The 21732-nt window shown below is 37.2% G+C and overlaps 1 pseudogene; it reads right to left on the reverse strand.

The window, feature by feature from the left end:
* Positions 1–7977: 7977 nt before the first annotated feature.
* Positions 7978–8428, reverse strand: LOC116906072 (annotated as a pseudogene).
* Between the last annotated feature and the right edge of the window lie 13304 nt (positions 8429–21732).

Genomic DNA, 21732 nt, shown 5'->3' on the forward strand with positions numbered 1-21732 from the left:
AGCACTCCTGATCCCCTCTGTAGTTTCCTCTTTGCAGTGTTTAAGAGCTCTCAATTTCAGTAATTGACACTAACTCTCCTGTAAGATATTCAAAAATGAATTTGTCTGTGTTTGGTTCTGTGATTATAAAGGATGTTTACTGTATACATCATGTGGCTCTGACTTACGGTTTCACCTAGACTTCGACCTCAAATCCCATGGCAAGAAAGCTCCAAATAGTTACAATGTTCTCCTTCAGTGGACATTTGTATATGTGGAAAGTGGAAAATACCGAATGAGCATTACCAAATTGAGTCATTTGCCATGAGGCCACATGGATACTTGCAAATATTTCAGGGTATTCACAAGGCTCTTGGAGGCTTTCAATAAACAAAATCATATTACTACATTGTTGAAGAAATTACTTTTATATTTCAGTGAACACAGAAAAGTTGAGCCTTTGTACAAATAAAAACGTAACTCTCTTGACTAGCATTCATGGAACTTTGTATATTTTGTATGGTATCAGTGATGAAAAGTAATAATCACCTCAGCTATAAACCTGGTGACCTAAAATACTTACCACCTTATAGGTTATTTTGGTGCAATAGTGGCACAAATGTTATGGGGTAAATCATTTATTCTTTGAAGAAAATTAAGGTATATCAGACAGAAGTCTTGGATGATACTGTTGTGGTTGCCAAGAGCCTATGGAAAGAATATAGTCCGCATGTGAGAAGTTAAAAGTTATTTTTCTCATAAAGCAATATACTAATAAGATGAGTTTTATTTATATAACCATATATAAACTTAAATCTTCATGCCACTCAGTCATCATTTCGAATATTTATTGCATTTCAACTGTTATTCCTTTTCCAGTTTTCCACTCTGGAAACCTCCTATACCTTACACAATCCCCCTGCTTCATGAGGGTGCACACACAAACACACACACACCACACACACACAGACACACACGTATACACACACAGCCTCCTGCCTCCCTGTCCTGGCCGGGCACCTGCAGGGCACACCTAACCTGCAATATCCAGCCTTCAGACATCCAATGACCTCACCTCCCACTGATGTCTAACAAGACCATCCTCTGCTACATATGTGACTGGATTCATGGGTCACTCCATGTATTATCTTTGGTTGGCTGTTTAGTCCCTTGGAGCTGTTGGGGGATGGTGTTGCAAACCCCTTCAGCTCCTTCAGTCTTTTCTCTAACTCCTTCATTGAGGACACTGTTGTCAGTCCATTAATTGGCTTCAAGCATTTGCCTATGTATTGCTCAGACAAAGCCTCTCACAAGACAGCTCTCTCCTGTCAGTATTCATTTCATGGCATGCACAATACTGTCTGCTGTGTATGGGATGGATTCCCCAGGTGGGGCATGGAGTTATCAAACTGTTTATTGATTTATCTGATCCTGATTTAACTTTGGTGCCTGGTATCTGCCTATAAAACTGACCACTTAATCCAGATTTTTCACTTTTGTTGAATATAGACGTCTGTAGTAAGTCCTGATGATATTTTGGATTTCCCCAGTTTCTGTTGTTATGTCTCCATTTATATTCCTTGTTTTTTACAGTTTTATTTGGATTTCTATTTATGTTTTGTTATTCCCTTTCCTGGTTTCCCATCCATAAACCCCCTGTTCCATCCCCTCCCCGCCTTCTTCTCTGAGGGTGTTCCCTTATGAATCCTCCCACCCTTTCCTGTCTGCCAGTCTCCTGTCAGCAAGCACTTCTTGACATCAGCAATAGTGACTGGGTTTGGTGTCTGCATAAGGGATGGATCTCCAGATGGGCAGTGTCTGGTTGACATTTCCAGAAGGTTCTGCAGGACTATTTTTCCCTGTATTTCCTCCAGTGATTATTTTTTCAACTTTTTTAAGAAGGAAGTAAGCATCCATACTTTAGTCGTCCTTATTCTTGAGCTTCATGTGGTCTATGGATTGTATCATGGGTAACCTGACCTTTAGGGCTAATATCTATTTATCAGTGAGTGCATACCATTTGTGGATTTTTTTGTGAATGCATTGCCTCACTGAGGATGATATTTTCCAGTTCCATCCATTTGCCTAAGAATTTAATTAAATCATTCTTTTTAATAGCTGAGTAGTACTCATTTCCTGCCATCTACTACTCTTGGGTGTATTTGCTTCTTTTTATTCTAGAGCATTAAATGAACTCTTAAGCTGCTCTTGTACACTCTGACCAGTTTCTGTTTGTAGGCACTCAGAGATGAGTTTTCCTCTTAGCACTCCTATCATAGTGTCCCATAAATTTGAGTATGTTGTGCCTTCCTTTTCATTAAATTCTGAAAGGTCTGTAAGATCTCTCTTTATTTCTTCCTTGTCCAAGTTATCACTTAGAAGTGAATTGTTCAACTTCCGTGTATATATGGATTTTCCATCCTTTTGTTGCTGTTGAAGACCAGCCTTAGATCTGGTGAAATGCAAGGGAAGTGACCGTCTTTTCCTTTATTGACAATGTGGTTGAAAATTGATTTTAACTGATATTAAAAATGGCTCCTCAAACTTCTTTATTAGGACCACATGCTTGGAAAATTGTTTTCCAGCCTTTAACTCTGAGGTAGTATATATCTTTGTCACTTAGGTGTATTTCTGGTATGCAGTGGAATGTTCAGTCCTCTTTAAATATTCAGTGTGTTAGTCAATATCTTTGTATTGGGGATCTGACTTCACTAATATTAAGAGATATTAAGTAATAGTGATTGTTGTTTCCTTTTACTTTTGTTGTTAGATGTGAAATTATGCTCGCGCGCCTTTCGTCTTTTTTGTTTGTTGCAAGGAGATTACTTTTTTGCTTTTTCTAGGGTATAGTTTCCCTCCTCCTATTGGGGTTTCTTTTAAATATGCATTTAATATTTGTCATATAAATAAGGATCATATGTAATGAATGAAATACATATGTGCAATATTAATTAACAGCAGATAGGTAATTCTAATGGTAAATTTAGTATAAATGTATTATAAAAGTGGCTTTAAAAATTTACAGTTCTACCAGCAATGGAGGTTTGTTCTTTCTCACCAACATAAACTGTCACTTATACTTTTAATCTTTACCATTATGAAATGTGTAAAATGGGATCTCAGAATCCTTAAGGTTTGCAATTCACTGTTGACTAAGGGGAATGAAAAATTATGTGCTTATCTGCCATTTGTGATTCCTTTGTTGAGAATCCTGTTTATCCCTACAACTCAGTTTAAAATCAGATTATTTGTTTGCAAGTAATTTGAACATAAAACTTCTCTGAAATATGGAGTTGGTGAAGGTCCTTTTCCATTTGTCACCTGCTGTTTTGTCTATTGATGGTGTTCTTTGCCTTACAAGATCTCTCAGTTTCATAAAGTTCCATTTTTTTTTTACTGTGGCTCTCAGCACCTGTGCAATTGTTTTATTCATGATGCTGTCTCCGGTGACAATTTGTTTTAAGCTATACCCCACATTCTTTTCTTTAGTCTTAAAATAGGTGGTTTCCTATTGAGGTATTTGTTTCTTCAATTTTGTCTTGAGTATAGTTCATAAAAACATAGACAGATATATTTGCTTTCATCTGCATACAGACTTGAATTGCACTGGCACTGTTGATTGACGATGCTTTGTTTTGTTTGCTGTGTATTTCTGGCTTCATTTTCAAAAACAAAGTGTTCGTAAGTTTATGGATATACATTGGGGCTTCAATTCAATTCCATTTGTCAACGTTTCATCTTTGATTACATTAATATCCTGTTTTTATTACTTTAGAAATACTTTAAATACAATGCACAATTTAGTTCTGTATTATACATTGAAGTCAAGGAAACTGGTGCCTTGATAACTGTTACTTTATTCTACAGAATTGTTTTAGCTTTTCAGGATTTTTGTTTGTTTGTTTGTTTTTCTATTTGAATTTGAGTGTTGGGTACATTCAACGTCTGTAAAGAATTGTGTTGAAATTTAAATGGATATTGCATTGCATCTAGAGACTGTTTTTGGTAGTTTGACCAGTATTTCTATGTTAATTCTACCAATGTAAAAGCATGACAGATCATTCCACTGTCTCATAATTTCTTATACGTTTTCTTCAAAGACTTTCAGTTGCTTTTTTAAATAATTGTTACATTTATTTACACATACATACATATATCTATATTATTTTTATATTCATAATACTTTCCTTAGACTCCAGATTTTATTCCCATCCTGTCCACTGTCTGACTGTTCGATGTGTCATACCTCTTTCTCTTGCCCATGTCTCCAGTCGGATTTCTCCATCACTTCAACCCCCACTGCAGCAGACCTCTAAACTCCCTGAGACTTATACTCTATTAAGGTGCTTCTTTTCTAGATGAACCCAGACCTGGCAGTCCTCTGCTGTATATGTGTTAGGGGCCACATGTCAGTTGGTCTATGCTGTCTGGTCAATGGTTCAGTATCTGAGAGATCTCAGAAGTCCAGGCTAGTTGATACTGCTGGTCCTTCTACAATATCACCCTACTCCTTAGCTTCTTCCAGCTTTTTCATCATTCAACTACAGTGGTAGGCAGCTTCTGTCTATAGGCTGTTTGCAAATCTCTGCATCTGACTCCTTCAGCTGCTTGATGCATCTTTCAGAAAGTATTCATGATAGGTCCCGTTTTGTGAGTGGTCCATTGATCTCAGTAATAGCTTCAGGAGTTGGGTCCTCCTCATGAGTTGTATCACACATTGCGATGGTCCATGGACTTTCTTTTCCTCACAGTCCTCTCCATTTCTAACCCCGCAGTGCTTTCAGAGATGAACAATTATGGGCCAGAGTTTTGACTGTGGGATGGCAACCCCGTCCCTGACTTACTGTCTTGTCTTTTGGCTGTATGTGGGCTCTACAAGTTCCCTCCCTCCACTGTAGTACATGTAAGATACCTCACCATGCCATAGGGGCACATGTTACAATATGTTCAGAGTAGCCTTGTTTGTGTTAGCCAGAAGCTGGAAACAACTCAGGTGTCCCAGAACAGAAGAAATGATACTGAAAATGTGGGTCATTCACATGAGGGAATATTACTCAACTATTAAGAGTCAGGTCATCCTGAGATTTGTAGACAAATGAACTAGAAAATACATGAAGTGTGGTAACTCAGATCCAAAAAGAAATACATAGTATGTACTTAGTAATAGGTGGCTATTAGCCAAAGAAGAACAAAATACCTAAGATACAGTCCATAGAAATTAAAAAGTTCAACAAGCTGAAGAGCCTTAGTAAGGACACCTCAGTCCCACTTAGGAGGAAGAAGAAAAATATCACAGGGGAGAGGGAATGAGGGACTTAGGAGGGGAAGTGACAGGAGGGAGGGGGAAGATAGTGACATTATCTCATATTGGGTGGTGGGAAAGGACTGAAGCTGTGGCATCCAGCATAAAGAATGGAAACTGGCAATCTCAAAATTAGGAGTTTATGGGATCCTCAAGAACATACAAGAGACATAGAAGGTGAAAGACTTTCATGACTAAAAGGGTGGGGGGACTTAGAAGACTTTAAGTTTTTGTCATACAGGTTTTCTACTTGCTTATCTAGAGCTTTACAAATGTTTTCATTTTCCAGTTGAGAAATTCATTTGACTATGAGATTAAATGTCTTCATGGTGAGTGACAAAGCCTTCAGTTTTATAATGTATGTCTCTGTAGCATTTCATGGACAGATATATATGTATAAGAAATGACAGAAGTAATCTGTGTCAGATGATGTGTTCTTCCAGACAGGGACTAACCATGAGATGATTTCTTTGTTTTCAGAGGGATTAATTGAGAAGAGTACATAAGCCATAGAGTCAGGAATAACCTGTCTCTGCACCCATTCCTTGGGTTCTGCACAACCAATTATTTAGATGTTTTACTTTCAATGATTCATGTCAGAAACATTTATCAATACCATTTTTAACATTGAATAATACTGTAAAGGTTATCAAGGATGTGGCACCCACCAAAGAGCACCAAGGGAAACAGTAATTTTAGTCACACATGACTTTCTCATCAAGGAAAGAAGTCAAATCAAATGCATACACCCCAAACAGAAAGCTGAGAGAAGAGGTTCTTAACAGCCTGATGAGTTTTTGCTACCTACAGGGACAGAATGAACACTAATTGCCCAGAATGATTATCCCAGACACTTCTAGCATTAGATTATTACGCATCCTTTAGAGAGATGTCACATGTACTTTATGGCCCTCTGATCTGTAGGCTGTTGGGCATAGACCACACTTGACTTTAGGCTTTGGCAAAATAACCTATCTTAATGGTCACAGGGACATCAAAAATATTAACTTATTCTACAACTGGATTTGGAATGACTATGGAAATTATTGTTACCCAGAGACCCTTTTCCAAATTCTATTGTGTGGAAATATACGTACAAGAAACTGCCTGTGCTTAGCTTTAACAAAGTCTGATTCATGTAAACAAAGTCAACCTATAACATGCCCTTATTATTATCTCTACCCTTGCTCTGTTTCGCTCTACGACATCTGCAGAGAGGTCCTCAAGAACTACAAGATTTTCTAGGAGAAACAATCCTGTGTACTTAGAGATTAATAATTTTGCTGAAAACACTGACACGTGTGCACGCACACATATACACACACACAAACACACAAACACACATGAACAGAGGAGAGATGTGGGAGGAAGGAGAGAGAGACAGACAGAGAGAGAGAGAGTAAAAGAGGCTAATATGCAAATATTTTAATTATATAGTTCACTACACATTAGCCTTACACATTTTACATTCATACTAAAATCTAAAATCCTTTAAGTCCTGTCTTTGAAATAGACTTCGAACAATTTAAACAAATACATGAAAGATAAATTCTAGGCATTGGACATATGGAAGATTAATACGATAAAGATGTTGTCAAAATTCTTTGTTTATTCATTAGAATTAGTTTTTTATTTACTGTTGAAAAAACATTTCTTCATTCAATATATTCATTTCCCTTCCCCAACACCTTCCTGATCTTCTCTCAACTTGATTCTGTTTCTTTCTCTAATTATAATGCAAACAGAAACTAAACATTATCTAAATATAAAAAAGAAAAACAAAGCAAGATAAAGGAAACACCCAGAAATGGGAATAGTACAAAATTAATAAACAAGCAGAAGAGTAATGTCAGCAAAATCAATACACAAGAAACCTATGTGGATGTAGATGCATTTCAATTTACAAATACTAATAGAAAAAAATGAAGCAACAGGTATGCAAACAAGGTGTCTAAAAGAGTTGATGCTGTATCAGTACAGGTCTATAGTCTATAAAGGATACTGATTATAGGACCAATTACTGAGACTGCACAGGTAGTAAATATGAGAACAAACATTTATGTATAATTGCAGAACCTACATCACTTAATGGGTAATTACATTGTGTTGGTAAATAAGCTCATTGCAAAGTGATTTAATATTGTTTTCCATACTTTGAGAATTATCTTTATGTAGCTCTGCATTCTAATACAAATATTTCTAATAATCTAGGAGACTGGAACATCTTCTGGAACACAGGCAGATTTAGGAATACACCACAGGACAGTTAATAATTAAGATAATGAAAGGAGCGTTTGTTCCTGGGTTTTAGTAATTTGGACTTTATAGGTCAAATTCATAGTATGTGTTTCCCAAATATTTCAAAAAAATGTTCTGCTGTCTCAGAATATATAATATTTTATCATACATCATCGTGGTTTTCTCTTTTTATTGTTTTAATGATTCAGAAACATGTCAAAGAAGGCAATTACTGATAAAGTCATTAAAATGTTTTGGTGTTCAGTAGAAGAATGTAAAGCAACATCACCTTTTTGTTAGGTTTCTTCCACAAAGTTAATAAAGGCACTGGAGGTCTGTGAGGAGGAGGCAAGAAGTAGATACTCAAAATGGTTATTTCTGAGGAAGTCTAAATGTTATTCTTTTCTGTTATCTCAGGCCCAGGGAAGCTTGCTGCTCCTCCAGTGTTTCTGACACACTCAGGATGTGGTTACAACACTGTGCCTTGCACAAAAATAGACTGCAGAGTCCTCAGATGTCAGGCTGCTGAGATCCATGTACGCTGTGCTGGAAGATGTGTCTACAGTAAGTGTGGCCTTGCCCTTGAACTTCTGATTATAGCTAGTACCACCATCTCCAGCATAAATCAGTCCAATCCACTCAATACTCTGTCCAGGCACCTGCTTCAACCAACTCATATTAGTGCTGAAGGTAACCAGAAGTCTTTGCAGGACAACTTCACTGAGCACCAGGCTTTACCAACTCAGCCCAGACTGCTGCAGATTAACTTGGGAGTGGACACCTGCGAAGAAAAGGCAAAGTGGATGTCAATGTCACCTCAAGCCCTGTCTCTTCTTCAGATTTGGAAGTAGAGAGTCCCTTACCTCCAGCTACTGACAGGAGGAAGAGAAAGACCCAGCTCCATTCCATGGTTAGAGTCAGTGTGTCCAGGGACTGTGGAAAGGACACTGACCATATGGTGTTTTAGGCTGTGGAAATCCCTGTATTTGCTGCCACAGATGCAAGTAGTTTGCATATTCATGAGTAGGTACCATCTTAGATAAGGACCTAGTTGAGCAGAACTACTGGGGAAGTAGGACAAATGGAGGCAAATGGTTCAGGGTATCAAGACACTGTTCCAGATCCTAATCCTCTCTCAGGAAATAATTTCCCTACACATTCCCTGAGAATTGAGCAGATACTGTGCATTTAACATCAGGAAATAATTTCTCAGATTTCAGTTATTATACCTTGGCATCTCTTTGGGATAATTCATTGAAATTGATTTGTAGATGGTTGTTGAGACGGTGATTGAATAATTCCTTGAATGGTTAGCTTTTGAGGATTCAGATCCTTTGTTCAGATGTGTACAAACTCACTCAAATGAAGTAAACCTACATCAAAAATCTTTACTTATCAATGATTATTGTATCAATATCATTATTGAAGAAATTATGAAATTGTGCTATATATGTGTCAACAAATGATTTCATGCTTAAATCATATATATATAAACATTTTCATCAGTATGAAATAGAAACTTGTATTACTTTAGGGAAAATGGATACAATTGGAAAAAATGTGTTACTTAAAACAGTCTCAGAAACACCAACATTAAATGAGGCTCTGATTAGTAACTTTTAGACATTCCATAGTTATATATACTTATATATGCAAATACATGACAGTGCATCAGTAAAATTCTCTACTGGAAAAAAGGGAGAATAAGATGGAATGATGTTACAGGGGAAATATGCACAGGGTACAATATACAATTGTATGAAGATTCTAAACATATTTTTATGAAGTTGTTTTTCTTTACTTCATAAGGGTTTCTATTCTTTGAAATTTTCAATCAGGTATGACATTTATTATGATCCACCATTACTCAGTTCTCTCACCACTCTCCACTGCAGTCAGGTCCTTAGAGTTCCTCTTGGTACATATCAAAATGGAGGTTCCAAGATCCTTACTTCTTCTCTTTTGTTACTTAGTAACCCAGTGATGACAAAGAGAAAACGGCACTATATGTGCATAATGAACCTACAGAAACCTTTCCCCAAAAAGAGATTAAATTCTTCCTTTCAATCATCAGATGTCAAAAGACTTTCAGCTTGATGGGGGTCCTCATAAATTTCACCCTGTTAACAATATATTTCTTTAATTGATATATTATTGTTAGTTGGGAGAACAAGGTACACATACATGCACAAGGTGGATATGTTAACCTCAGAAAACTACTAACCAAACTGAATTGTAAGGGATATAACTGATATTGGTATCTTTACCAGTACACAGACACCTTTACTTGCAGAGCCATTTAAATAGCTTTCATTTTGTAATTTCACTGTTATGATTTGTATGGGTCTTATGCTGGTTAATAAATATAGCTACATGGAGTTCAAACATGCAATAAGAAAATATCATCTTCTGGAGTTAGAATTTTGTGTATTTCATCCCCGTTCTATGTATCTCAATTCTTTGCCAGTATTGTCTTTGATTTTTTGATAAGAGGTTGATATCATTGACTTCTGTTGCTGAATACTCTTTCAGTAATTCTCACTATTTTTACTAGTCCTGAATGACAGCATCAATTATTATACACTGAACACAGAAGCCACTGTGGTCAAGGCTATAACAATCTAGTGAATGTAAACATACATATTTATAAGGCAGTTTGACTACATGATCTTTTCCAATATAATTAAGGTATACCAGAGACTATATTATCTCTAAACTTGGGCTTTTGACTGCATTTACCTGGGATGAAGTACCAGTCATCTAAAACCTATGAAAATTCACCAAAAATAATGAATAAATTTATGAAGTGTACCAGCAATATTCCTCTCAATCATGTACTCAACTGATTCCATATTTTATCATAGTGACGCTTGCACATTCATGTCTATCTACCAAACTCTATTCACAGCATGTAGAGGAAGGGGTCATCCTAGATTTCCAATAGAACATGTATAAAAAAATGACAAAGCAGTACAGATAGAAAAGGAAGAAAAAAACTAACTGGTAATCATGAACGATGTAATATATACTTATCTTCATGGAAATGGGAAGATATGCTGAATGAGGTCACCTATGTCCATAAGGCAAGGGCCTCATGATTTCACTAATATGTATTCCGATATTTGGATATATTTTTTAATATGTTAAATTGTAGAATTCTAGAGATTGTATTAATATTAATTGTTTGTCAATCTGCAATCTGCCCTAGAAGATAACGCAGCAGCCAGAAGGGGGGTAGTGGAAGCATTTTGTTTTAACTGGTGGGTTACTTGCATAACTAGACTTTGCTTCTACAAGAATTCATGATTTATTAATTTTATGTATCAGTGTCAGACTTAGGAAAATGCATCAGTTAATAGTCAAAAAGATCCTACAGGTTCCCAAACAAATATGAGGCATTTACATAGCTGTTGTTCTCCATATAACTGCATAGTTAGAACTCATTTCTTAAAATTATTTTAAAATAAAGCTGACTTGTATTATGAGTATTCCAAGATCTTTGCCTAATATCCACTTATCAGTGAGTATATACCATTTTTGTTCTTTTGTGACTGTGTTAAGACACTCAGGAAGATATTTTCTAGTTCCATGCATTTGCCTGCAAATTTCATGTTTTTAATATCTCAGTCGTATTTCTTTATATAAATAAACCATATTTTTTCATACATTCCTCTTTTGTGAGGCATCAGGGTTGTACATAGCTTCTGACTATTATAAATATGTCTTCTGTGATTGTATTAGAGCCACCTGCCCTTGTTATATGTTGGAGCATATTTTGGCCATATGCCCACAAGTGGAAGAGCTTGGTTCTCATGTAATATACCATATGAACCTCGAAAAGGAGAAAGTTCAATGTGTGGATGCTTCAGCCATAAAAAGAAGGCTGAAGGATATAGTCAGAGGAAAGGAGGGACCTGGGAGAGAAAGAGGAGGGGGCATGAAAAAGAGGTGCAGGACCAGGTGGGGAAGGTGTACATTGGATCAGGAAATTGAACAGAGGTTTGTAGCAGTGTGAGGTGGGGAATTGGGTGAAGGAATTAGAAAGTACAAGAAGCCTTTACAGGAAGAAGCTCAGAGGATGCAGAGGATGACAAGAAATGAGGTACCCAACAAGGGGGACAGAAAACCTGTAGAGAAAATATCCACAAGTTAGGCGTGTACCTTGGTTTAGGGATGGGTCCACCTGCCCATATCAAAAATATTACGTACCAATTGCTCCTGTATAAAGGAAATACAAAGACAAAGAGTGGAGCAGAGACTGCAGAAAAGGCCATCCAGAAACTGCCCCACCTGAGCATTTATCCCATATGCAGACACCAAATTCAGACACTATTGCTCACACCAAAATGTGCTTGCTGACAGGGACTGCATATAGCAGTCTCCTGAGAGGCTCTGCCAGAGACTGACCATTATAGATGTGGATGCTTGCAGCCAACTATTGGACTGAGAAAGGGTACCACAATAGTTAGAGGATGGGCTGTAGGTGCTGAAGGGGTTTGCAATCCCATAAGAAGAACAGCAATATGAGCCAACCAAATACCCCAGCACTCCCAAGGACTAAAGCACAAAGCAAAGGGCACACATGGACTAGCCTATGGTTAGAGTTACATATGAAACAGAAGATAACCTTATCTAGGAAAAATGGGAGGGGGAGGCCCGTGATCCTGGGAAGACTTTGTGCCCAAACATAGGTGAATGCTAGGGTGGTGAATTGGGAGTGGGTAGCTGTGTGGGACAGCACCACCATAGAAACAAGAGGAAAGGGCATGGAATAGGAGATTTTCAGAAGGGAAATTGGGAAGGGAGATAACGTTTGAATCGGAAATAAATAAAATAGCCATTATTTTAACTGAAATGATTATAAGAGCCAGGATGTGTGTGCAAAAGTGTCTTTGAACACAGTTGGACTGATGTTTTACATATAAACTCACAGGAATAAAACATACATCTGTGAAGCGTTTAACAGGGAATATTTTCTGTGTTTGAGCGTGGAGACATCACATATTGAAAAAAGTGGGCACAGATCACTTAGTACACTTAAGGAAAAAAAATCACAGTGGAAACTCCTTTACACATACCTTATATATCTATGGGGATTAATGATCTGATTGTGCCCCCTGCTGTTCATGAGTTCCCATGCAGATAGTTTTTTCATGCCTTACAACTGAAGTTGCAGGTGGGGAAGGAGAGTTTGGTGGGTGGGGCAACATCCTCATTCAGGCATTAGTGAGGGGGAAGAAAGCAGATGTAGGAGGGAGGCATTATTGAGGGCTCACCCAGAAGTAGGAAACCTTTTGAGATGTAAAAAAAAAACTGTAATGATTAATAAAAAAAATAAGTTTCAATTAGGGATTTTTAAAAAACATAGTATATTCTTGTCATTTCATTGTTAACAGAGCTCAACTAAAGGGAGAAATGTTTCTTGTTTACCTGGGGATAATAATATGTATCATATCACAGATTGATTTTAAGTTCTATCAATATTACTGTGATATCCCTCCCAAATCCAGGTTCCTTCTTGGTAGCAGTTTCATGCAGCTCTAACAATTCTTATTTTTAAAAATATTAATGACAAGAAATAAGAGGCTCCTTCCTGTCTTCATCAAGCTACACCTGGGGCAGAGCACTAGTGTCGAGAAGGACTACCATAAGTCTTAAACTCAGATGAAACCACCCATGTCTCCATGAATTAGTTCCTGTGACACTCAGATATAGGAGTCAGCATGAAAACTTGTTTCTTTCCCCCTTTTCAGTGATTGTCATTATGCTTAACTCTCTTTTAATGATGACAAGGAGAGTTCTTGTTCTTATCAACTAGTTTTAACTTGAATATGCTCACCTGAAAAATATTGAGCTAATCAATTTCTGCTCATGGTAAAACACTCACTCCATATTTTTTAGTAGCCACAGTAAAAGGAGTTACACAGTAATGGTACAGAGGACTGGGGATGTTTATATAATAATCTAAAATGTTGTAGCACCTCAGGACCTGGCTGACTCTGGAAAGTTCAAACACTTTTGATGGGAGTGCTTAGGTAGGTCTGTATTTTAAAAATGCATAATTATTAAAACCCCTGCTCAGAGAAAATGAAAAGATCTAGTCAGATTAAAGGTCTGAATTTAGATATCTGCAATGAGAATCACACCAGGATTGCACAGAATCTCAAAGACTAAGCCACAAACCGAACAGGATACATGGGCCGGGCTATGACCCAAGGCACATATAAAACAGAAGACTACCTTGTCTGATCTCAGTGGGAGAAAAAAAAACCTACTTATATAAAGAAGGGATGCTCCAGAATAGGAAATGCCGGGGGTGAGGTTTGTGGTTAGGTGGATAGGTGGGGAAGCACCCTCTCAGATGCAATAGGAAGAGGAAATGGGGTGAATAATTCATAAAAGCAGGACAAGAAGGGGAGCAACATTTGGAATACAAATAAATAAAACAATTTTAAAAACTGAATAAAGTAAATGAGAAAATATAAAACTGTAAAATGTTCAACAAAGTATCTTTACTGTGCTTGCTTATGAAAATGTCACTTGTCAAGCACACCCAGTGCAGGTTAGTTAATAGATTTAATTAAGGAAACATTGGAAGATACACAGTCCTTCACACTCACCTCATCTCTCTAGTAGAGATTACTGACTCCATTGTGGACCATGAAAGACCTTAGCTGACTAAGTATAGGCTTCTTATGAGTTACATTGACCTTGCCACATCTGCCTTGAGCAGTAGCATATCCATGAAACTTCAGTACTCACAGAGCTCAAATACAGGAAATAAAGGCTCTTGTTTACCTGGAGAAGATGATTGATGCTTCAGAGATTGAAGTTACATTTTTTCTATATTATTATAATGACTCCCCATCAAAGCCAGGCTCCCACTTGGTAGAAGTTGGGTCAAGCTCTTTCCTTCTGTCTCTTCTCCACACTTTGTCTCCATATTTCCTCCTGTGAGTATTTTGTTCCCCTTTCTAAGAAGTACTGTAGCATCCATGCTTTTTAAGTTAGTTTCTATTGTGATGGAAATTATTTCAAGGGCCATTTTGCCTGCTTTTGTGAATGCCTGCTTGTCATGCTGAGTCAGGGTAGGCCAGGTATACTGGTAGATTACATCACTTGCTATTCATGGAACAATAAGTGGGGATACAGTTGATGTTCAAGTTCAAGGGCAAAATGTTAGTATTAGAGGAAGTAACAGGGAGGCTTCTGATGGGAATTGATGTCATTGTCTCTTCTGGTTTTTGTTTTTTTCCCTCAGTACTGTGCGTGTGTGTGTGTGTGTGTGTGTGGTGTGTGTGTGTGTGTGTGTGTGTGTGTGTGTGTGTGTGTGTGTGTGTGTGTGTGTGTGTGTATCTCTGTGAGAATTTCTAACCTTCTTTCCATGTTACATACCTCCCCCACTCAGACAACCATTCAATTTTTGCACTGGAGGGTGGAGAGACCAGTGGAAACAATTGTCACTAATTCATGTATGTTTATGATTATGAATCATTTTTATTGGTATGTATCATTATGAGAACAATGGTGTTTACAGTTTGGTAGGAACATGAGCTCATCACTATCAGGTTTTTGGTAACTATAGCATGTCAGGCATATGGTTTCATCACAGCAATCGGGCTTGTAATCATATACATAATGATTGATTGTAGCCACAAAATTTATGACTCCATTGAATCAGCATATCTTAATGACAAGTTAATCACTTGGTTTGTAACAATGTTACTTATTCCCTATCTCTTCTGATAGCATGCAGGGTTCCTTTCAGTAGTATGAATACTGGTCATAAGGGTAAACACCTCTATTTAAGACCAAACTTCTTCCCACATATTTACTAAGATATGGGTGTTTTCTTCAGTAATTTGGAATTTGATCAGTTTGTAGGAGGAAATAAATATGGAAATAGCATCATATATTTACAGGTTCTATAGGGAACTTTGTCCATAGAATCAAATTTTGAGTGCTTATCCAATAATGTCCATCTTTCCTACTTATTCGTAATTTACTGAATATGAACATCATAATGGTTAGCAGTGACTGCTGTGGGGATTTAAGGACTTAAGACAAAATAGATTAAGAGTGAGGAACAACATGGCTTAGGCACCAGACATCCTTTAAAAAGACACAACCAAACACCAGGCACATTTTATAAAGATATGTCTAAACACAGAAAACAACCCCCATCTCTTAATTTCTTAAAAGAAACCTTGGATATAATAGAGGTAGCTAGGGATATTAAGCTCAGAATAAAGAGGAAACCATAGTGGAAAATCTGTGCCCCTACTCTTCTGCAATGGAAAAGGAAATAAAGTGCTGAGGACTAGCCTGAACTAGTGTAAAGCTGTCAACTAAAACTTTGTTAATGGGTTCTGAGCACAGTAGTATGTGGTAGTTTCTGTATTTCCCATAAGGAAGATTTGAAAAATAATCAGTAGTTAGAGGCATTCTTGAATAGGTTGGGCCATATTTTCAGAGATGGGCTATACGCCTTTGTTCACATAGTTAAATTATTTCACTTTTATTCATGCTAGATTTTACTGTTTTCAAACCTGATTCTGTGTCACAGGTGAATTCAACTGTAGATATGTCTCCTAAATAAAGCAAAAAGAAATATGTTTATTTCTAGAAACTCCTTAAATAAGGTGATAATGTCTATTGATTTCTCTTAGTACTCTATATGCTTTTGTCTACTGTACTAAAACTTTGGCAACTCAGTATTAGGATATGTGCGTTTTCAGTCTCATCTAGCAGATGAAGGAAGATGAGAGAAGAGGGGTTGATGTTCTCACTTGAGGTCAGGAGATAAAGGTTATGGTAACCTGGAGCATATAAAATATTCTTATTCATTAGGTGTTCTGTTTAATTAAGTTGTTTTTAATCATAAAAGCAGCCTTTACGCTGATTGAGAATAATAGACAACAACTGAGAGATGTCAGGATCAATTACAGGATGCCTGGAGAGTAACTGAGTCAAAGAGAAAACAATTCTTTAGGTTCAGAAGCCACTCTAGTTTTGGGAGTCAATATAATTCTTCACTGTCATTATTTACATAGTTTTGGAAGATTCTTTCAGATCTCCCATTGCCTATCATATACACCCAAACAATCCTACACAATCCAGTTTAAAGGACTGGGATTTGGGGAAATATATATCTGCAGTTGAAACCAGTGTGAGAATTTTAACAGAAACCCACAAAATACACCTCTCGCTCGCTCTCTCTCTCCCTCTCCCCTCCCCCCCTCTCTCCCTCTCTCTCTCTCTCTCTCTCTCTCTCTCTCTCTCTCTCTCTCTCTCTCTCTCTCTCTCTCTCTTTCTTTGGAATGTAGTGTGGGGTTATAAATCTGCTGATACAGTATTTTCATCAAAGATAAGTACATCAAGGAGATCGTAAAAAACTGACGACATACAACTTGAAGTTTAGTGATTAGTATTTCCTCAGTGGTCTAGTTCTGGTCACACTCTAATGTTATGTGAGATACATACTTGCATAAAGCTGAGTAGAAAGAACAGGGTGAGCTTTGTGTTTTATTTTAATGAAGCAATCTTTCCTTAAAAGATACCTGGAGTAGAGGGTAATGCATCTCTCAAAGAAATGGGTTGTACATATCATTGCCAGTCACAGGATATTTCCCTGTGAGTTAATTGTCAGAGAAGCTCAACTAGTGCTGAGAACAGGATGAGGAATAGCCATTGCTCTTAGTTGTGCACAGCAATGCAATAGTTATACCTTGTTTCTGAGAAAGATTTTAAAGACTGAATAGATTATAAGAACCAGAGGAGTTGAGTGATTCCAAGAAACTGATTTCCAGACCTAACAGAAATTCTATACGTAGGAAACTACAGAGATTGGGACAGCATGCAGGTGGTATGCACACAATTAATAGAAATGGAGTCCCAGTATTGAGAAAAGTAGGAGGACATAGGTTCTCACCCTAACCAAAAATTTTTTGAAATTGACATTCACATGCAGAGGAAAATTAGCTTTCTCCAATGGAGCATTATTTTGTTATTAACCACCCTTAAGGATTAACACATGGCTAGCAATAGCAACTGAATGCCAAAACAAACTGAACTTAACAGTATTTTATAGATATTTATTTATTTGTGTATTTATCATGTTGCTCTTGTTTTTGGATACAAGCAGGGTTCCAGAGCTGCAATTTTTTCTGTTTGTGTTTGTGTGAGTGTTTGTGTGCGTGTGTGTGTCTGTGTGTGTCTGTGTGTCTGTGTGTCTGTGTGTGTGTGTGTACATACACGCTCGAGTGCATGTGCAAGTATATGTGTGTGTTTTCTGTTTTTAATTCTTCTTAACCCATTTTATGTGGTTTTTTTTTATTTCTACAGAAAGAATGAAAATAATATGTAGTTGGGTGATTGGGAAAAGATCTGGCATAAGTTTAGAAAGAATGTCTATGATAAAAATACATTGTATAGTTAACAAAGGAACTTCACTGTTTTGAGCATGGAAATGTTGCATTTCAATCACAATAGTTTCATCTAAGCTAAGAAAGGAAACCACAGGGAACAGAGAGCTCCCCTCCACACCCACCACATCTCCCTCCTGGAGATTATTGACCCCACTTTGCCCCCTGCTGGTCATAAAGTCCCATGCAGTAGGTTTACATTGAACTTTCCATGGTTGACCTCAGCAGTAACATATCCATGCAGCTAGGATGCTTGCAGGGCTCAGATGCAGGGAGAGATGTCTCTTGTTTACCTGGAGATGATGACTGATGTCTCACCATATGACTTTCAGTTGTTCCTACATTATCATCAATGGTGCATTCAAAGTCATCCTTTTTCCTAGTGGCAGTTGGTTCCAGATCTTGTGGTTCCTATTTGTAAACTGGAGAGAACAGGGTTTTTGTTCCCTTCAGCAGACTGTACATTGGACAGAGAAGATGATGACAGAATGAGAACAATGAGTCTTGAGCATCACCCCATGCATCCCTTTATGAATTCCTTGGTCAAATATACCCAGGAATCAAAAGAAAGAAGAAGAACCAATGTGTTACTCACAGAAAAGTTTCCAGTTCAAAAAGAAATAACATTGTAAAGAAATCAAGCAAATGTATTCTGCAATTCAATGTTTCCCAACCTGCATTCATTTATCAGGATGAGGCTAGAAAGGAAATCCCCATGACAAGGATGCTAATATGTGGAGATTATTTGTGCTGGGAAAGCTTTATCTCTACATGACTAGCTTTCCAATCCATGATCCACTTATTGCTGGGCAGGACATGTGTTAGGGAAGTTTTTCAGAAGTTGATGTTTCACTAATGAAGGATACATTTGGAATATTATCATACTGTGTAGGAATATGTGTAAATATGTACTTAACAATCTGAAATATAACTACCTATATTAAAACAACCTATATATCATTTAAATCAACAATATTCCTATATACTGCATTCTAATTAGGATTTATGAATTGGATACACCTAATATTGCAGAATCAGAAGAGGAGGACCTGTTGAATGCAAGTTCTGTCTTCCAAACCTGGTCAGAATGCATGTGATGTCCTATGAATTGTCAGGGAATCAGTGACTCTGAGATAGTGGAACAGTTATCCCTATAATCCAGAAGGACCTGGTGTGCTGGGGAATGTCTATAACTGCAGTATGTAATCCTGATGACTCACATACGTTGCAATGCACAGGAGTGATTGCTTACTTAAGTACTATGGATTTAAATGGACATCAACCTCCTATAATATAATCCATTCACAAATGTTTGGGCTACATACAATGTGAATAGATAATATGAACTTATTCTCCTACATTAAAGTATTTTGAGAATAATAATACTTGCTGATCCTATGCAATGTCTGTTGAACCATGCAGGAGCTTTCAATGAATACAAAGAAAGATTGGGCCCTCTCTTCAGTGATGGCAAGTCCTTGCAGTTCGTTTTGGAGTAGTCTATAGTTGATGGCTCTGGATACCACTTAAGGGACAGGGCACCGTTTTCAGTTTCCTAGGTCACATTGAAGAGAGGATTGTGTCTGGAAAGTGGCTCACATTTCATTCTAATTCTTTCATGGACTGATATAATATGGTGTGGCCAGACATATAAGACACAGGAAGATTCATGTTAAGAGATGTTTTAGGGAATCTCTGGAATGTTCAACCTGTAATTGAACTCAGAAGTCATTTACTGATAAACTCTGCAGTTCACAGATCTGGGACAATGTCCTGAATCCTCATCTGGAATTGCTGAACAGTCCTCAACACAGAAGTGAAGATCACTGCCATACCCATTATCCCAAAGAGTGTAAAATTTGTCTTTTATCATTGTAGTTAGTTCTCTGTAATAGTCATGTGATTACAGAACAAGATATTGGAAATGGGAAAAATATGAGTTTGCAATCATACATCAATGCATATCGCTGAAGCTCACCCCAAATCCCCCGAATCTCATGAAACCACCTGGGATGATTAAAAATATATGGTGAGAGTATTTCAATATATATGTTTGTGGTGACAAATACTTTAATACCAGGGTTTGAGATTTAGGGACATGTGGATTTCTGAGTTTGATGGTAACCTTTCTTAAGGAGAGGGTTGTAGGACAACCAGGACTATACAGAGAAAATGTGCCCTGAAAACCAAAGCAATACAGATGAGTACATTAGCAGCAATGTTGGTCATGCCATGGGAATTAGGTATTGAATGTGGGATCAAAGACTTCTGCTACAAAGGTATTGGTGTAATATGATATATAGATATAGATATATATCACATTAACAGCAACATGTGTATAAAAATATAATTTTACTATACATTATGTAACTCTGAATCAAAACACTAAAACTTATGTTTACTGATTATAGATTTAAGCCCTAACTTACACTTGTTCAGAAGTAACTTATAATTTTAATTAATCCATCCATACTAAATTGTGTTCTGTCAAATAACTTGTTAGTTACACCTCTTTCAGCTCTGGACTTCTTTTTTATATTCACCTGGCTGGCAAAATCTGCTCCTGACACTTGTCCGGAGTACAAATCTTTCCCCAGAGGTCATGGCGATTCACTCTTTCTTTGTGACAGTCCATCAGATTTTTATTAAACTATTCTAGATCTGAGAGATGGAGTTTTTACAAAATATGATTAGAGATATAAATAGCAATAACAACGACTACTGTGCATTCAATACTATGCCCTCCAGAAATTAGTATATGAATAATACAAAGAAAGTATTTACACAGTGAACAAAAAGATGACAACACAGGAATACATGGATAAATTTCACTAGTTTAATATTCTTTCTTTCTGAGTCTTACATATAATTTCCTTATGAAATAACATTTTAAGCCTCTTGTTCCCTTCTTCAATACTTAACCACAATTTTGAACAAGTCTTCCCCATTTTCTCAGCTCCATGGCAATTTGCTGCTCCTTCAGATTTTCTGACATACCTTAGATGCAGACTGTGACAGTGTACCTGACACCTTAATAGATATCAGAATCCTAGGATGACAAGCTTATGAGCTCCAATAAGGCAATAAGTTGTATTAAACATTTTGACTTCATGTACTATGTTTCAGAACTCAGCATGTTCTGGTCTTAATTTGTGAGAATTCTCTCTCTCTCTCTCTCTCTCTCTCTCTCTCTCTCTCTCTCTCTCTCTCTCTCTCTTTTCTTTCTGCATGTTCCATCTCAGCTCATTGGTCATAGAAAAAGTCAGGTGCGGATTTTCCCAGTCAAATGTAAAAAAATTATGCATTTTGTAGGGATTTGTTGGGTCTGACAGCAGGTACTTACTATTGGCTTGGTCTGACATATTAAAGATCCCTCATCTGCAAGTGGTGGTGCTTGGGGCAATGTGCCTATGTCACTGATTGTCATGATTCTTTCAGTACGGGAGATCTGGTCATATGACAGGGGCCTTTTGAAAGAAGTTGAAGTTTCTGCTGTCATATGGTATTTATGAGTTTCCAGGGCTTCCAAAACACTCAACCTTATCAAGTTTCCTGGCACAGTCCACTGTCCCACAACTCCTCCTCTTTTTATTGAGGAGAAGTACCACTATTTTATATATGCCTAATTCATAAGATGTTTAAGTACAGGCTGTGAAAACCCTTTAAACGTTTTAATCAGAAACAGGAGTCTTAAAGTAAGGGCACTGGAACATATGTGATATTTTCTCAACAAAGGTATCATAATTTTCATTTATTATTCTTAGAGTATTTCTATTTTCATTGTAAATA

Source organism: Rattus rattus, chromosome 7 (assembly GCF_011064425.1).
Source record: "Rattus rattus isolate New Zealand chromosome 7, Rrattus_CSIRO_v1, whole genome shotgun sequence".
Taxonomy (NCBI): Eukaryota; Metazoa; Chordata; class Mammalia; order Rodentia; family Muridae; genus Rattus; species Rattus rattus.